The sequence below is a fragment of the Gorilla gorilla genome, chromosome 3, assembly GCF_029281585.2.
Source record: "Gorilla gorilla gorilla isolate KB3781 chromosome 3, NHGRI_mGorGor1-v2.1_pri, whole genome shotgun sequence".
In the NCBI taxonomy this organism is placed as follows: domain Eukaryota; kingdom Metazoa; phylum Chordata; class Mammalia; order Primates; family Hominidae; genus Gorilla; species Gorilla gorilla.
In genome coordinates, this window is record NC_073227.2 from 18,844,740 (window position 1) to 18,862,830 (window position 18,091).

Genomic DNA, 18,091 nt, shown 5'->3' on the forward strand with positions numbered 1-18,091 from the left:
AGTCCTTCTGGAGCTATACTTGCAGGTAGGCGAACACCCATGGACCAAGTGCTGTAATTCAAGCTAACAATGCCTAGCTATCTCCAAAGGCAATCGCTGGAGCCTTTTCACGCTAAATTAGAGCTAAGCATTGTAATCACCTGCTAGGAAAATAAACTCACTCTGGTTTCAGGAGCTTTGTGTTTTTAAACCGGTCAGACTCCTTGAACTGCTGCCAGCAAACCATGAATAGACATCAATGGGAGACAGATGGAGCCTTTGGGACTGTGTTTTGGTAATAATGATGTGGTTAACCTTGTTCGAAATAAAATGAAATGTTATGAGCTACCATCCCTCCCAAAGCACCTTGGCTGCTCTCTGTGTGGCAATGACTTCACTAATTAAGTGTTGGAATTAGCTTCATTTCTGCAGGAAACATAGGTGTGTCTGTGTGTGCAGGAGGGGTTGGGGTGGAAAAAGAAAAAAAGGAAAATAAATAAAAGGGAAAGGAAAAGGGACATTCAGTAAATGAATGGGTTGGAATAGATCTCTCTGATCTACAAAAGACAGAATTAAACAAACAGCAACAAATAGAAAGGCGGTCAGCATGGTGTGCTATGTGATCCACACAGGCTCTCAAGTAATCTTTCCAGTATCGTGTGGAGCTGGCATTCCTATTTATATTTTACAGATGAAGAAACTGAAGCTAAGGTGGGTAAAAACCCTATCCCAGTCACCAAGAGGTAAGCGGCTGCTACAGGCCAGACTTTTCTGCTTGGCTTAAAGCCCGGGGCGTTTTCCCATAATACTCTGTGTTAATCGCTGGTGGGTTTCAATGGTACAGAAAGAGGGAACCTCAATCACCAACCCCTGTTTTCTTTTCACACAAGAATGTGAGAAATCTGTAGCTTGGACAGTCCCTTCCTTTCTCTGCTCTTCACGGCCAAGTGAGAAATTCTGCACATCAAGAAAAGGGGAGAGAACTGAGCATGCATCTCCTCTTAGATGCATCCTCCTCCCTTTCCTCAGAGCCTAAGCACTCACATCTCCTCATTGTGAAAATGAAGGATTTGAATCTGGAAACGGGAAGCTGTACACTCCAGTCACATGATCTGTAGTAGCAGTGACTAACTTCGTTCCCGAGATGCACCATTTTACTAGGAGGCTGATGCTTCATTTGGAACCCATTGCTTTGTCCTTTTCAGAGAGGTTTTGTCACCCAGAGGATCCATGTCAACATCAATGCCAGAAACCCACCTATCCTAAAGTCACCTCACTCAGGCACTGACTTAACTGTCAAACAATTGTCACTGATTTTATCTAAGCCACTCAGTAGGACTCCCTCTAACCAAGCTGTCCCATCCCCTTGCATTTTTCTTTAAAGGTGCCATTCGTTCCTCCAAGAGCATGCAGCATCTCATATCCGTAAGGTTTCTCATGCCTAGGCTGCAGGGCTCCCTGACACTTCCAGAGGCAGTTTGTTCTTACTCTGCTCTCAAAACCGAGACCCAGTTCTGCCTTCTTTAGCGTGTGGTGCCTGCCTGCACCTGTTCTATGGCTCCTAATTCTCCTGGTGCTCTGTGCTTACTTCTCTTATAATGTTGACAGTACAGTGATGTAACTGCTGGCTTGCTTGCCTGCCATTTTACAGATGAAGAAGCTGAGGCTAAGGAGGGTAAAAACCCTACCTCAGGCTGGGGGCGGTGGCTCACACCTGTAATCCCAGCACTTTGGGAGGCTGAGGCAGGCAGATCACAAGGTCAGGAGATCAAGACAATCCTGGCTAACATGGTAAAGCCCCGTCTCTACTAAAAATACAAAAAAAAAAAAAAATTAGCCGGGCGTAGTGGTGGGCACCTGTAGTCCCAGCTGCTCAGGAGGCTGAGGCAGGAGAATGGCGTGAACCCGGGAGACAGAGCATGCAGTGAGCCGAGATCATGCCTGGGCGACAGAGCGAGACTCCGTCTCGAAAACAGAAAAACAAGAAACCAAAAAGCCCTACCTCAGTACCTCAGTCACCAAGAGGTAAGTGGCCGCTGCGGGCCAGACACTTCTGTTTGGCTCAAAGCCCAGGACGTTTTTCCACAGTATGTCCTTGAAACGCGATAGAAGTGTCTTCCTGGAGAGGGCAGAATGGTAACAGGACACCTCAGACAGGGGGATTCTTGAGGGCAGGGACTGTATTTTATTTGTCTTCTAATTGCAGCCCCAAGCAGAGTTACCAGAAGATAGCTGACATGTATTAAATGTTTGTGGAATAAGGAATACATGAAGAAGTCCATCATTCAATCAAAGAAAACTAAGTATCATTGGAGGTCTTTCCATTTTGGGGTCCAGTGGGTGTCCTTTGAGTCAAGAGCATGATCTTCAATAGACTTGGGGCCAGAAATGTGACATGTGTCTGAATCCAATCAGATCCAGTTAAGATCCACAAATGCTAGTCACTGGAATCTGTAGACCTTGAATTAATTCTGTCCTTAGATTTAATAAGCCAATGTCAGATTTATTGTTATTATTTATTATTCTGTCCCTCCAGGATGACATTAGGAACACACTGTCAAGAAAAGGATGATGCGTGTGCTGCAAAATGCAGGACAATTCACTTTCCAGGTGGGGTCTGGGGCCTGTGGCTTCTCTGTGAACTTTCCTTGTGTGCCGTGGAATATTTTCCAGCTGCAGCCTATTGTCCTGTGATTAGACTCTGGGGCTCCACAGGTAAGAGATGAACAATTCTAAGGGTAATTGAACACTCCACAAATTTTCACAGTGGATCAGCACTGTGCCATTTAGCCCAGGTATTTCTGTGATTGCGATGCTGAGAAAATGTACACCGTTAAGTGGTTCTCAAATCACTCTTTCATCTGAGCAAAACAGGACTTGTTATTTGCAGTCTAGGTCATAAAAGCAAGTGGTTTGGGAAAAATGGCTGCTTAGAGACTAAGAAAAAAGTTTTTGTTTGGAAATTTGAGTTCTTAAAATCCAGGCATCAAAGATTTCAAGGAGTAGAAAATACTTAAAAGTCTTTGCATTCTCTTCCCCTTAATTTGGTAAATGCCATATAGATTGTTAGGGGCATAGGCAGCCTGGAACCAGGAGTTATAATGATATTATTCCCATTATACTGATGGGGAAATTGAGGCTTGTGGTCATATAGCTTTAAAGGAGGGACTCTAGGAGGCAAACTTGGGTCACCTGATTTCAAGCCTTATGTTTTCTCCAGACAAGTATGTCACTTTGTTTATTCTTGGGTTCGTTTAAAAATGTAAAAGAAATGTTACGTTCCTTTGAGAGCTTACAATTCATGACGGGATGTGACAGGCTACAACAACTCATGGCTAAGTGCTATAACAGGCATGAAAGCCCTGACCAAGGAAAGAAGGTCTTTGCCCAACCTTGGTTGAAACAGTATAGGACAGAAAGGGGGCACCCACACCATCTGGAAGTTTTCACCAGTTCTTTGTCAAGAAAGAACATAATTTTGGTATTAAAACTTGTCATGGTTTGGTGGAAGGAACAACAGTACAAATGCATACAAAATTCATACTATGAAATTTGCCCATTTTGAGTATATAACAATGATTTTTATTATGAAAATATCTTAGTCAGCTTGGGCTGCTATAACCGAATAGCATGGACTGGGTGGTTTGAATAATAAACATTTATTTCTCATAGTTCTGGTGGCTGGAAGTCCAAGATCAGGATGCCAGCATGGTCAAGTTCTTGGTGAGGGCTCCCTTCCTGGCTTACAAACAGCCGCTTCCTTACTTGGTAGAGAGAGGGAGCTCTGGCCCCTTCATCCCTTACAAGGACACTGATTTTCTTCATAGGGGTTTCACCACCATGACCTCATCCGAGCCCATTTATGTCCCAAAGTCCCCACCTCTAAATACTATTGCATTGGGGATTAACTAGGGCTTCGATACGTCAGTTTGGGGGAAACACTAATATTCAGTCCATAGCAGTAAATTATACCTTAATAAAGATTTTAAATATTAATTAAAAATCTGCATTACCTACAGTTCTCATTCCAGAAAATGAGTCTCCCATTACTCAGTTGAGTCACTGATCGGCTTCATGAACTCCTGACTTAACAAATCCCTCTCTAGGTTTTTCGAGATGGATACCTGTGTTGGAGAGGGTTGACGGACCATTCTCTCCAAGATTCAGAGTATGTAAAATCAGAGAAGCAGCCGTCTTATAGGATGCTCTTTTAATAAAGCCTCATACATTTCTCTTTCAACAAATGTTTGTTGAGCATCTCCTCAGTGCCTCTGGGTAATACAATACGGTGGCCAGAGTAAGAGCTCTGGAATCTGACTGTCTGGGTTCAAATTTCAGCCACTAACCTTGTAGATATGCAGCCTCTAAAGCTTAGGGAATGCCAGTACATGTTTCTAAGCCTCCAATTCCTCATCAATATATCGGGTGAAGGGCCAACTTCTACTTCATTGGATAATTGAGAGGATTTAATAAGATGGCGCCTGACAAATATTTAAATGAATTAGATGTATAAACAATATCTAAAGTAAGTTTTAGATACTAAGTGTTAACCACACAGGTGATAAAATACCTAAAAGTTTGTGCCCTGACCTGTAGGGACTCCTTGTTTAGAAGGCAAATAGGCAAATAAGCAATTTCAGTTCAGTGTGAAAAGTGCTCAGATAATGAAAAATACAGTTGCTACAGAAGGAGAACCCAACCCTAGAAAACCTTCTGTGGAACTCTGAGTCAGGACAGTGATGTCTTCTCTTAAACGGTAAGAAATGTGCATGATTGAAGAAAGATAAGAAGTGTAGACTAGTGAAGAAAGGAAGAAAACATGTTAAATGTTACATGCAGCAAGGTACGTGTTTAACGTGAAACGTAAAACATACATTCCTGTGAAATGATAGTGTCCCAGTGACGGCAACAACCTAGAATTTTCTGAAAAGAACACTTTTCAGTTTCCCCATCTCTAGGTGGAAAAGCAAATAGCCCGAGTGGTTTAGGTTTACACAATCTAAACAATCCAGAGCATGTGAGCTGGAGGAATGCAGATGCTGGAACAGGTAAGCACTAGTGTGCTTTGCTGAACCCTCACCTCCAGCCATGTTAAACAGTAGATATTCCATGAAGATAAGCAAGATAACCTCCAGCCATGTTAAACAGTAGATATTCCACAAAGATTAGTGTCCAGCAGTTTTTTGGTTTTTTTTGAGACGGAGTCTCGCTCTGCTGCCCAGGCGCCATCTCGGCTCACTGCAAGCTCCGCCTCCTGGGTTCACGCCATTCTCCTGCCTCAGCCTCCCGAGTAGCTCGGACTATAGGCGCCCGCCACCACGCCCGGCTGATTTTTTGTATTTTTAATAGAGACGGGGTTTCACCGTGTTAGCCAGGATGGTCTCGATCTCCTGACCTCGTGATTCGCCTGCCTTAGTCTCCCAATGTGCTGGGATTACAGGCGTGAGCCACGGCGCCCGGCCAGTTTTTTTTTGTTTTTTTTTTTTTAAACTTATTTGATAGCAAATACAGCAGGTGTACTTCCTGCAGGACTTCTCAGGATCTCTCAGGATCTTTAATATGCCAAGAAGCATCATGAAACTCAAGAGAGTTTGAGCTGCTTCCCATAGTATTTGGTTATGAAACAACTCACTTTATTCTTTTGCAGAATCTTGATGACTAGCATTTGGAGGAACACACCTTGGGAAATGGCGATTCTGTCCAAACTTTTTGTGTTATGGCTGTGAGAAACAGACTTACAGAAGGAGATGTCCGGCCCAACATCTCTAAACTCATGGGTGGAAACTCAGGTTGAACTTAACGTTTTCTCAATTCTGTTTCCCTGATTTCAGAGGCAAGAGCCTGGGATGTCTTTCTTGGCAGTTTCCAAGGACAAATTACCATAGTTTTACTGGGCAGTAGAATAATAACCATCATGGTATTGTGAATGTGAACCCATCTTTCATTCCCAAAGCTGCAGGCACGCCAAGATCACAGTAGCATTAGCTCAGAGATGCCTTTGATAGGAAGATCTCTTGCCCATGGTGCTGTAAAGCCATGCAGGATTTTAACAGACCAATCCACCAGGCCCTGTGGATGGCTGGCAAGATTTGAGCCTTGCTGTGACAGGGAAACATTAACCGATATAGTTGAAAGCAGAGCTGTCCTCCACTCTGCAGAGGGAGGTGTTTGGCGTACAAAGGCAGAGAGAGGGGGCAAACATGACAGGCTGACACCACGGGGAGGTTATTTCAACAATTTGTGTTTGCTTTTCTCACTGCCTCTGCCCTGAGCTTGGCCCTTCTGGGCTTGTTGCTCTCTTTCCAACAGACTGGTCCCCTTAGACCCAGTGAGATCATCAATAGACTTTGGAAATAAAGAGTGCCAGATGGTTATTGTATTACAGGCGTGTGCAGGTGCATGTGCTTGTGTGTAAGAGGGAGAGACAGAGAAGGACAGACACAGAGAGATACAGAGAGACGGGGTCAGAAAGATAAAGAGACACAGAGGTAGAGAGAGGCAGAGACAGAGATTAAAACACAGAGAAAGAGACAGAGAGAGAGCAACAGAGTGACAGAGACAGACAGGCAGAGATAGAGGCAGAGAAACAGAGACAGCAGGAAATAGAGAGACAGAGAGTGACAGAGACAGAGGCAGAGATAGACAGGAAGAGACAGAGTCAGAAAGCAGAAACTGGTTCCGTTACCAATCAAACTCCTACTGATGCATCTGAGGCCAATGTAGCTCAAGGCTGAGGGTTCTCATATGGGGAAGGAGTTCTCTAGACCAGGGAAGGAAGCCAATGTGTTATGACCTTCTCTGTAGTGGGCACATTCATTTCAACTGTTCTCTTAATTTAACCTTCACAGAAGCATTCGTGTGTGGAAATGATTCCCACCTTTAAGCTGTAGAGGCTGAATCTTGGGGGACATCCTTCACTCGTGCACTTTGACTGGTTGGGGGTGGTGCTGACTTCAAACCCAGGTCTCCCTGGCTGGGGCTCATGCCTTGTCCACTGTGCAGTGTCCGCCTGCCCGGTACAGCTCTGCCTCAGTCCCCATAGAGCTGGGGAAGTGGCCTCAGAACCCTGCACCCCATTGCTGCATCTGTGGAGTGAGGTTTGCTCTGAGAGCAATGATCTGAGCAGCTTTTGTCACCAGGATGCCTGGATTTTAGACAGACAGTTCCTCTCTCCCCTTTTTGTTTCTCATTCATGCTCTCCTTCTCTTGCTTCTTTTTATTTCATTGACCCACATCAACTGATCTGCCTTTCCTCTGATTCTCTTGAATGTCATTTATTCGCACCAAATTCTTTCTTTCCTGTAAGACAACTGGAGAAAGTCAGCTTCTCCCTCCTCACTTTCCCCTTTCCTTTCTTTTTTGAAATTTAGTTTTTAAGTTTATATTTATAGAATATTTTTATTACAAAATTAACACACGAGAAAATTGAGAAAAGTACAAGAAAAAAAGGGAAAATAAAAATCGTATAATACAAACGATATATTCTGGTTTGTAGCACACATATATATGTAAATACTAATTTTTTGGTAAAAAATACATGCATTAGGATATACGCATTATGAGATGTACCTCCATGAAATCATATTTGATGACTGCATTACAGTTTGTAATGTCACTGTCATAACGTGTTTTAACAATTTCCCAAATTCACAGTTGCGGACATGTGTTTTAATGTCTGACGTGGAGTGTCATGCCACGTGCTTTATGCTTCATTCCTGGTTCTGCCTTTCACTACCTTTGTGTTCTTTGAGTAGGCTGCTTAATGTCTCCCTACCTCAGTTTCTTCACCTGTAAAACAGGGAGAGATTTTGTGCTATGTTTCATCCATAGACTAGCTCTAGAATCTGGTTCTCATGATACAGCCAGCCTCTGTAAACTTCACCCAAGCAATTTGCTACATCAGCGAGAGGTCAAAGGGGTGTCCAGGGCAGCTTTCCCTTTAAGTCTTTCCAAAAGACTTAAACTTTCCTTTTTCTTTGAAGCTGTTTGCAGGAAACTTGATATCCATAGAGAATGGGTTCATTTTACTTGACGAAAACTGTGAGTTTTACAGACACCTCCCTGAGGGCCAGGAGTAGCTACAGACTGTGGAGGTGGAAGGTGTCCCAGGTGTTGGAACACAATTGCCACCTTTATGCAGAACAGGAAGCACATCCCACACACCTCAAAGCCTGGCCCTGCACCAGGACTTTAGAGCCTCAACAAAATGAGAATTGTCCCTCCCAAACTTGCCCTTTTCTCCCTCTGTTCTGGCATTTGGAGGAAACAATACCTTTAAAAAGCCATTAGCCACATAAGCTTCGGTATGGTTACTTATTTAATATCATCCGCATTGGTTTCTACTTAGTAACATAGAGTACTATGTTAGGTCTGATTCATTGATCCAAACAACATTGCCACTTGGAACCATGATTGGAGCGTAGTGGATACTGTCAAGGCCAGGGAGAGAGAGACAGAGAAGGACGGACACAGAGAGGGACAGAGAGAGACAGGGACAGAGAGACAGAGTGTCTGTCTGTCTCCTCCTTCTGCTGCTGCAGGGTGATTGCTAACTACTCATGTTTTAATCCTTTTTGGGAGGATTGCCTTTGACTGACAGGAGCCACAGGGCTTGGTGATGTCTGAGAGGTTGGGTTCCCCACTCCCACCCCCACAGGCATTCTGGGCTACAGACTGCCTGGGCCCCTCACCTCTGGGCTGCACAGAGTCTGTGAAATAGCTCAGCTCCAGAACTTACTGAGAAATCAGGCTTAGGTCAGGCCTCCCCATAACACTTCTTCCCCCTTCTGTCTCCCTCTTTCCCCTGCAGGGTTCTGCTGCAAGAGGTCCCCGCATAATTCACTGGCACCAGAATCCAGGTCTCAGACTTTGCTGCTAGTGAGCCCGCCGCCTCTCACTTGGATAACAGCCTTTTAACTGGCATCCTGTGTAACCCTCTTGGCCTCCTCCAATCTGTTTCCAGAAAGCAGCCTATGGAAGCTTTTCAAAATGTGTACCTGTTTATGTTACTCTAATGCCTAAAAACTTGTAACAGCTTCTTGCTCTTGGGACAGTGTCCCCATGGACCTACATGGTCTGGTCTTTAATAATCTTCGAAGGCTTATCTCAATGTTTCTCCCTCACACAAACTCCCTCACTGGCCTTTCATTTCCTTAAAAGGCTTGTTTAGTTAGACTTGTTTTTTTTTTTTCACTCTTTGCTGAAATTCCTAATTGTCCTTCAGATTTCAACTCAAGGCTACATTCAAAACTCAGATGAAATCAACTGATAGTAGTTTGCAAATATTCATTTATGAGATTAGTTACGTTTTTCGGTCTGTATTGATGTTAACTTTGTCAAAGTCAGGGTCTTTTTCTCCTTTGCTCTCCAGGCTAAGACGGCACCTAGAATGTGGTCCAGCACATTGAGAATAGAGCAGAAGATGAAAGCTGGAGAGGCTGAGGGGCCTTGGAGGCAGAGTTGGGCTCAACTTCTCATTCCCTGGGACGAACTGTGCACAGTAGCCTCTGCTCCTCCTTCTTCAGTGAAGACTGCGATGCCTGTGTTGGGGCTCAGAAACCGATACCCCAAAATATGATGCTTTGTACGTGCCGAACTGAAACAGGAGCTTTAAGCTCTTTCAGGCCTCCCCACATCTTACCATCTCTCCCAAAGTGAAGGATTCTCTGAAAGTCTTTGTCTGCCTAAAGTCCAGACCTACCAATGAAGAAAACAATCACCTTCTGCCCTTTGTCTGAGTTTTCATGAACTGAACCCATATTGCAGGAAGGAAGGCTAAGATCTGTCAACATACCTGGACAGACTTTTGTCACAAACCATTGTCTGCTCTGAGGACCCAAAAGAGCTTGTCCCAGATAATTGCCTGTTCTTTAAGTCTATTAAATTCTCCCTGGTAACCATTTACTGTCCTTCAACGAAAGTCCTCTTCTTCCCCCTCCCATGACCTGTATGACCAGCTCCCATGCCCCCATTCTTTCTGTAACCTCAAGGTGTTTTATAAGCTTCTGCGCCTCATTGAGGGGTTGGGTCTTCATTCTGAGGGCTCCCGTGTCACCTAAAGCTATGGTCAGATACATTTGTATGTGTTTTCTCCAATTAATCTGCCTTTCGTGAGTTGATTTATCGTGAAACTTCAGAGGATGAAGGAGAAATTTTCCCTTTGCACCTATGCCTGCCACCCTCACAGGCTGTGTGAAGGTCCTTCTTCAAAAAATACTGGCTATTCTTGGCACTGACCTGGCCTCGGCTTTCAGGAAGAGAGGGGAGGCAGTCTCCCTTTCCCAAGACATGCTGGCAGCCTGAGAGTCAAGGCCATGGGGTGTTCACAGATGAGGCCCCCTGATGTTTACATGTCTTAGGGATAAGAAGTGGGCACAGCTGGGGCAGAGCGAGGAAGTGCTAACACCCACCAGGCATCTGCGAGGGGACGCCCACATCAAGAAAACCTCAGCACAAGGTTGAGTGTTTCAGCAAACCTCGGGGAGATTGCACATTTACTCATGAAGAGACCACATGGTGAGGTCAGCCCCAAAACCAGGCCAATGTCTCTCAAGCCCAACTAGTTTTCAAGACAATGTCTTGCAACTTATAGAGTTTAGGGGGAAGGCAGTGTGAAGTTCAGGGGGGAAGGCAGTGTGAAGGTGAGCGTATCAGTAGCTACCCACCGTGCTGGCTAATCACTGGGAAATTCTTTTATAAACAGCCACAGTCTCTCTCAAGGTTTCCAAAATTAGAACCTCTCCAAATTTATTTTTTTCAAGGCTTCAGAAATATCCCATAAATCTTTGAAAATGAAAATTTCTTCTCTCTCCTCAGTCCTCACCCAGGGCTTCTGATGCTGCCAGTCAATCCCAAGTCATGCTTGGTGTTTGGGGACCACGGCAGTGCAAAACCTCTGACGGCCTGGGGAGAAGGAATACCTGCAAGACTAAGAATAATGAAGGGATAAAACAGAGGATAGCCTCACTATGCTCCTACTCCAGAAAATTGGATTACTGTCTGCAAAGATTCCTCAGTCTTGTGGACACTGATGAAATATTGTAGACTGGAATTGAATCTGGCTTGTTGTCTGTTAGTTTATTCCTGAGCCTGATAATTTCTTTGAACAACTTTGCCTTTCTATAGTACATGATGATCGGCAAGTTACTATGACACACATTTGTACCCATTGGACTCTGTGACCATTCTGTAAGATAAGCTCTTGTCACCCTCCTCATGGAAAAAAATGGAGATTCATCAAACTCAAAGGACTGGCCCAGGCTCTCACAGGCAGAGCTGGGATTCCAACTTGTGTCTAATGAGCCAGAAGCTCAGAGGCGTTTCCACTCTTTCTGCTCACTCTACACCAAACTCTGGGCTATGTGTTGCGGATTCAAAAATTTTGGAGCCACTGTCTCTCCAAATAGGCTGTGAATTCTAGGAGGGAAGAGCCAATAAAATTAATTATAGCACTATAGAGGGAGAGGGAAGGCTTATATACCTTTCCCCAAGTCCACTTCATTCCAATTTCCTATCTACACCATCTGAGCATCCTTCTTTCTCGTTCATTCAGTCATCTATTTTTAGTCCATCTTTTCATTTATTCATAAATTTGTACATCTCTTTAGCAATTATAACAATAAGCCATTACTTATGAGGTACTTACCACAGCATGGTCACTGTGCTAGGTAGGCACCATTGCTCTATATGTGTTGTGATGTCCATCTGCTTATAGCAGGTATGCAGGATTGAGGGCGTTTCTCTCATTACACCAAGCCATTTATCTCCAGGCATATTTGCCGAATGAATAAATGGATGGAGAAATAAATAAGGGCTGTACTGATATTATTTACAGAATATATGAAAGAGAAACACAAAGGAAGAGATTCCCTGACTTTTTGCCACAGACCAATGGCACCAAATGCCAGTGCTGCTTTATGGAATCAGCATTTCTGGATCCACTTGCATAGCTTAAAGAAAGCTTCTCTTTTGGCCTTCTGTGTCTCTCCTGCTCCTCCTGATGTCTAGCAGTCTTTGGGTAAATATGGCGAGGTCAGCCCCGAAGAGCTCTACAGGTTCTAGGCAGAGTCTGAGTGACTGCTGCCCAGAGCATATTGATTGAAAAGCACATTCAAGTGTCTAAGGTATGTGTCCTCTCTCATAAAGGCTGAGTACTCCAGCTGCCTTCTGCGGGAAGTCTTTTAATGATGTTCTGTTCTAGGATAGGTGGCACTCGGTAAGTAGAAGGCTGGAAACCAGAGATAGGTGGGAGAGGAAATATTGCCTTTGCCCCAGATGCTCAGACCAAGAAAGAAAGAAATGAAATGACAGGGGAGGAAAGATCACAATTACAGGCAGCTGTAAGTTTCCCAGATCTTTGCACTGTGTGAAAATAAGATGAGGACCCTTGGTGGATAGGCAGTTGATCGATCAGTTAATCTAGACATGTGTATGCACTGGTCAGGAACTAGGAGTAAAACAAATAATTTTAAACATTACAGAACAATTTCAGTAATCTTTGATTCATGTCTAATATTAATTCATTCTAGCCTCATTATCAAGTAACCGAGATATAGAGGAGAGAAAGGGAAATGAACAAGTGAAAGGGAAAATATTTCAACTGTAGTGTCTGCCAATTAGAAAATGTTCTTTTTAGTCTCAAAGCAACTCTATGACATAGAAGTTACCTTTACTTTTTAGTGAAGCTCACACAGGCAAAAGGATTTTCTCAATTCTCCTTCAGAGGTCACACAGCTATTGGACAATTGGGTAAGGATTCAAATGTGTCTTTTTTTGAGGTCTGTCTTTTTATTTAAACACCTACCCCTGTTTCTGAAATAGAAGGCTCAAGGTGCGCATTACCTGATTTACAGATTGAGTTGCAGTATAACATGGTGGCTGAAGGCATGAATAGCTCTTGTCTGGGGTGTTCACCTGCTATCTCTAATTGGATGACTGATAAGCATGTAAAATTTAAAATATCCAAAATGTAACTCTTAACATTCAAAACTCCATCTTCCCAGACTTCCTCGATTCAGTGAATGGCAACTTCTTTTCCCCAGTTGTACAGTACGAGTGTCCAGGCATCGTCCTTGATCATCTCATGCCTCTGGACCAGTTCATAACCAATGCTGGAGATTTTCCCTCCAAACTATCTTGAGTCTTTCCACCTCTCTCCATCTGACCTCTGCCATGTCCACCATCATCTTTTTCTATCTCTAAGCCCACAAAACGTGAAGACAATGTCCTTAGCCCTTAGCAGGAATTCAACAGGAATACATCAGGAGAGGGGGAGGGACTTCTAATTCTGCCCAGGCAACATGCACAGTGTCCCACGCATATCAGACTATACAACTTTCATTTAGCATCTACAACCTTTGTGTGACTATTTGTGGAATATTTGTTTCCTGTACTACGTTGCAATGCCACAAGGGCAGGGTCATCTTTTTTTGTGCATCATTGTACCCCTAGGTCTAGCCTAGTGCCTGACATTCACTTCAGCTCATCTCTTGCTAAATGCCATTGGTGCACATTGCCCCCCTTTTTAAACACAACAGACTTACTCTTTGTCTTCAAGAATGTTCTTACTATTGAAAAGATCATGCCACACACTCATGTTACCTTTGTCATTTTTATTCAGTTTTCACAGAAAAATTCTCAATTTTCATTTGCACAATTTTCAATGCTCTCACTACTTTTGCATTCGTCATGTATTAGGAACTAAATACTATTTAAAAATACCTCAAAATTGGCCCAAATAAGCAGATGAGGCTGCTAGCTAACTCATAACAGAAGCATTTTATCTTATTTTGAGACAGAGTCTCACTCTGTCAACCAGGCCGGAGTGCAGGGGCGTGATCTCAGCTCACTACAACTTCTGCCTCCTGGGTTCAAGCAATTCTCCTGTCTCAGCCTCCTGAGTATCTGGGATTACAGGCATGTGCTACCACACTCGGCTAATTTTTGTATCTTTAGTAGAGATGGGGTTTTGCCAGGTTGGTCAGGCTGGTCTCGAACTCCTGACCTCAGGTGATCTGCCCGCCTCGGCCTCCCAAAGTGCTGGGATTACGGCATCAGCCACCACACCTGGCCTGGAAAATTTTAAATTTGGAAATTCCTTTCCCTTATAGAATCAAAGCTAAAAGTTTTTAAGTTTGGAGAACGTGCATTCTCTCAAGTCGACAGCGTTATTCTTTGTGCATGTGTTACCATCTTCATCAGCTTTGTTGCGACTGACGGGCTGCAGCTTTTCCAGAGCATCTGACGCAAGCACAGATTTATTGAACGCTTACTCTGTGCCAGATGATAGGTTAACGCTTCATCTACATTCTCCCATTTAATTCCCATTCCCTATATGGTGAATTTAATTGTGATCATGGTTTGCAGGTGAAGAAAACGAGAGACGCAATTTGACAGAGACCCATGCCTAATCCAGGAACATCTGAGCCTAGAACCAATGCTCGTAGGTGTCTATCTGCAAGGTCTCCAAAGAGCAAGAATTCTGTCATCCTTGTACTTCACTCATTTATAACTGCTCCATACCATACCAAACAGTACAAATGTAATTGGGCTGTATATACAGAAGCAGACAGAATCTGTCACTCATAATGGTAATAGAATTGGCAATCATACTATTGCCATAATCAGTGCTAGATATTGTTATGCACTTTCACATACAATATTTCATTTGTTCCCTATATCAGCCCTTTGTGGTTGGTTGTACTGGAAAAGGCTAAACAATGTTGGGTGCTCAGTTGCATAATGGTAATAGCTATGTGCTGAGTTCCCATTAATACTTAGGACAACCATGTTCTCATTAATACTTAGGCCAACTAGTGAGGTCAGAATGAGAACTCCCATTTTACAGACAAGGAAAATGAGATTCAGCACAGTTAAGCCCCCTGTATAAGATCACACAGGTAGAGCTGGGTGCAGACTGATGGGCTCACCCTGAGCCATTCCCTTTGTCATCATGTTGAAGTCACTCCCCTTGGATAATACTTGCATTTTTAAGGTGCCAGAGCTCAGAGAAGAGAAACAGAGTCCATCAGGGTCATTAGTAAGGCCCATAAGAAGAGAAGGGGCACAGAGTAGAGCCTAGGGGAGGAAGGTTAAATATTTGCCCTGAAAAAGTGGCCTTTTTCCAAAGGAAGTTTTGGATATAAAAGGAGACACCTGGGTGGTCATTTTGGGAGGTGTCCCCCATGTTAGCACCGAGTCAGTGGGCAAGGCTGGAGACCCCACTGTTTCCCAGCTTCCCAGCCAGCTTGCTGTGTGCGCTCGGCTCTTTGTAATCTGGGGAATGAGGCTGAAGTTAATTAGTTCTCTTTATTTCATTTGCCTGTCATTTCCCTTGCAACTCAAGCTTCATGCTTTCTACCTCTCCACATTTGATCTAAGGAAGAGCAAAGAACCCAGCAGCCTGGATTCTGCCTACTGGGCTTACACTGTGCTCCTAAAGACTGAATTTTTAGCGCTAATTACTCTAAGTACTTTCAGTTGCCCTATTGCTTCTCAGAGGCACCTCTGCATTTCCAGCTTTCCCAGTCTAACTTCGGTGTTTTGAAATACCTGTCACTGCTCAGCCTTCTGAAGGTTTTTTGCTTCCCTCCTATGCAAACCTCCTGGAGAACAATTTGGCTTTTCCCTTCAGGTTCATTCAGATTAATGAAAGTCATTAGAGATGAGGAAGGATCTGAGAATATCATTGCTGGAAAAAAAAAAACTTTGGTAAAATGAGCAGATGGACTGGGACTGGGACTTCTGGGCAGTAACTGAGGACCAGAGAGAGAAAAGGCCTCTCCCCCTTGCATGGCTCCTTAGTTGAAGAGCAGGTGGGCATCGTGGCTCACCTGATTCCAGGTCTAGGGCTTTTCCCACTATAACAGCCCTTTGGCTATTTCCCCTTTCAAAAGAGATAACAATCTTATGAAGCATCTTCTAACCTGGTTTCTAGATTGATGACATTTTTACTAACTGGTCAAGTGCTATATGAATTTACTTATTTAAGCATTCAGTATTTTGGCAAGAATTTAGTGAGAGAATTTGGATACTACAACAGGTTTATGAAGCTTTCTGCTTTTCCTGAGTTTCCGACATTCTGTATTAGACATATGTTGCTCATTTTGACTGCCCCATTGTGACTGGCAACTTCCTCAACTGGTAGGGCTCTCAGTCACATGTTCTGCCTCTCCTGATAGTGAAGTGTCAGGAGATCCTGCCTGGGTAATCAGATTGCCCCATTTCCTACGGCAGAGACTGATCGACCCTGTCCACCTCTGACACTAATCTCTTGGCCGGAATTTAGCTGTACAGTACGTGTTCTGGCCAAGAGAGAGGAGGCCTTTTCTCTCCTGGGGATAGTATATTCTCCCAATGATATATACTTAGATACTCTCCACCATCTGTGCTGGATGTGGAAAGCAACTGTCTGAAAATAAAGCTGATACTGCAGAGTATCAGCAAAAAAATGGAAGAGAGTGACAGAGGGACCTGCTGATGTCCTTTAAATCTTTGCATATTGCTCTGTATGAATCTAGATACATTCTAGACTATCTCAGTTTTCTAAGCCAATAAATTCCTCTCATGAATTAAATGGGTTGGATTGGGCTATTATTCCATCTCAAAGATGAAGACATGAAAGAGCTTATAGGTTATATACCTTGTCCAAAGTTACATGGCTAAGAGATGGCAGGTTTGGGGTTGAGAGGAATGCCTGTCTCCAAAATCCGTGTTCTTTGTTCTAGACTACGCTCTTCTGCACAGCATCAGGCGTCGTGAGGAATGCTGCTAGAGAGATGCAAATGGTGCATAAGACGCGTTCTCTGCAATTTGCTTTTCTCACAAAGTGGGAAAGAGAGATGTGCAAACCACTAACTCCTGCCGTGGAACAAACACTATACTCAAAATAGACGATCTATGATTAATGAGGACAAGAGGTGGGAGGGAGTAATTCTGCTTGATGGGGGTTGGGTAGACTTACAAAACACTGTTAAGATTGAGTGGTGTCTTCCAAAAAGATGTGTTGGGAGTCCAAACCCCTGGTATTGTGAATGTGAATTTATTTGGATATAGGGTCTTTGCAGAAGTAATTAAGATGTAAGTTCCATTCATCTTGGAGTAGGGTGGGTCTTTAATCCAATATGACTTGTATCTTTATAAGATGAAAACAGACACAGAGAGAACCACACACAGAGCAGGGAACACATGTGAAGACACAGAGAGAAAAGATGGCCATGTAACGATAGAGGCAGAGATTGGAGTGATGCAGCTGCAAGGGGAGGAATGCCAAGGACGACCAGCAAATACAGGAAGATATGAGAGAGCACATTGCCCTGCTCACAACCTTGATTTCAGACTTTGGCCTCCTGATTTGTGAGAAAATACGTTTCTGTTGTTTTAGGCCACCCAGTTTGTGGTTATTTGTTATGGCAGTCCTAGGAAAACATATAAGCAAGTGAATCATGGGGCCTGAGTGGTCTTGGGTAGAGGGGAGGGGAGGAGGAAAGGAGGGCATAGCAGAAGGAACAGCAGCATGCCAAGGCATGGAGACAGCTCTCATACCATGCACTTGGGAATGTGTCTGGAGCTAGGGTGTGCAGGCAGGACATTGTATCTGTGAGGTTGAAATGCTTGATTGCACCTGAATTTGGAAGGATGGAGGTTGCCTTCTAAAGGTGCTGTCTGGTCACTGCTCACCCACTTTGTCCTTCCCACCAAAGCTTTTGTAGGGGAGGTCTTTTAAGTCTTCCCAGTTCTTCAGAGTAGAGCATCTATCATGCCAATATATCCCTCTACTGTGAACATCTGCCTCCCTCTCATTCTTTGAATTCCAAGTACACTTGTCACTCTGAGGAGAGAAACCCCAGGGGCTGGGCACTATGGCTCTGTGCACACAGGTGTTGCAGTGTGGAGCAGGGCCTCCCGAGTGCCCATTGCAGATAGACTGCAGAGGCTGCTAAGAAGGACACGAGAAGAGCAAATAAACGTGTTTCTATCATTCTCTGGATTCTGTGAGGTTGCTCATCAAAGACATTTATTGCTTATTGAAGACCCATGTACTTTCCCACATTTCCCAGCCTCAGGCAAGGCCATGCAACTAGTTCCAGACAATGGGGCTTGAGCAAAAGGGAGT

At 43.9% G+C, this 18,091-nt stretch overlaps 1 protein-coding gene across 1 annotated transcript in view; it reads right to left on the reverse strand.

The window, feature by feature from the left end:
- CLNK (cytokine dependent hematopoietic cell linker) overlaps positions 1-18,091 on the reverse strand; it is a 199,678-nt gene that overhangs the window by 134,038 nt on the left and 47,549 nt on the right. The gene's annotated exons all lie outside the window — the stretch shown is intronic.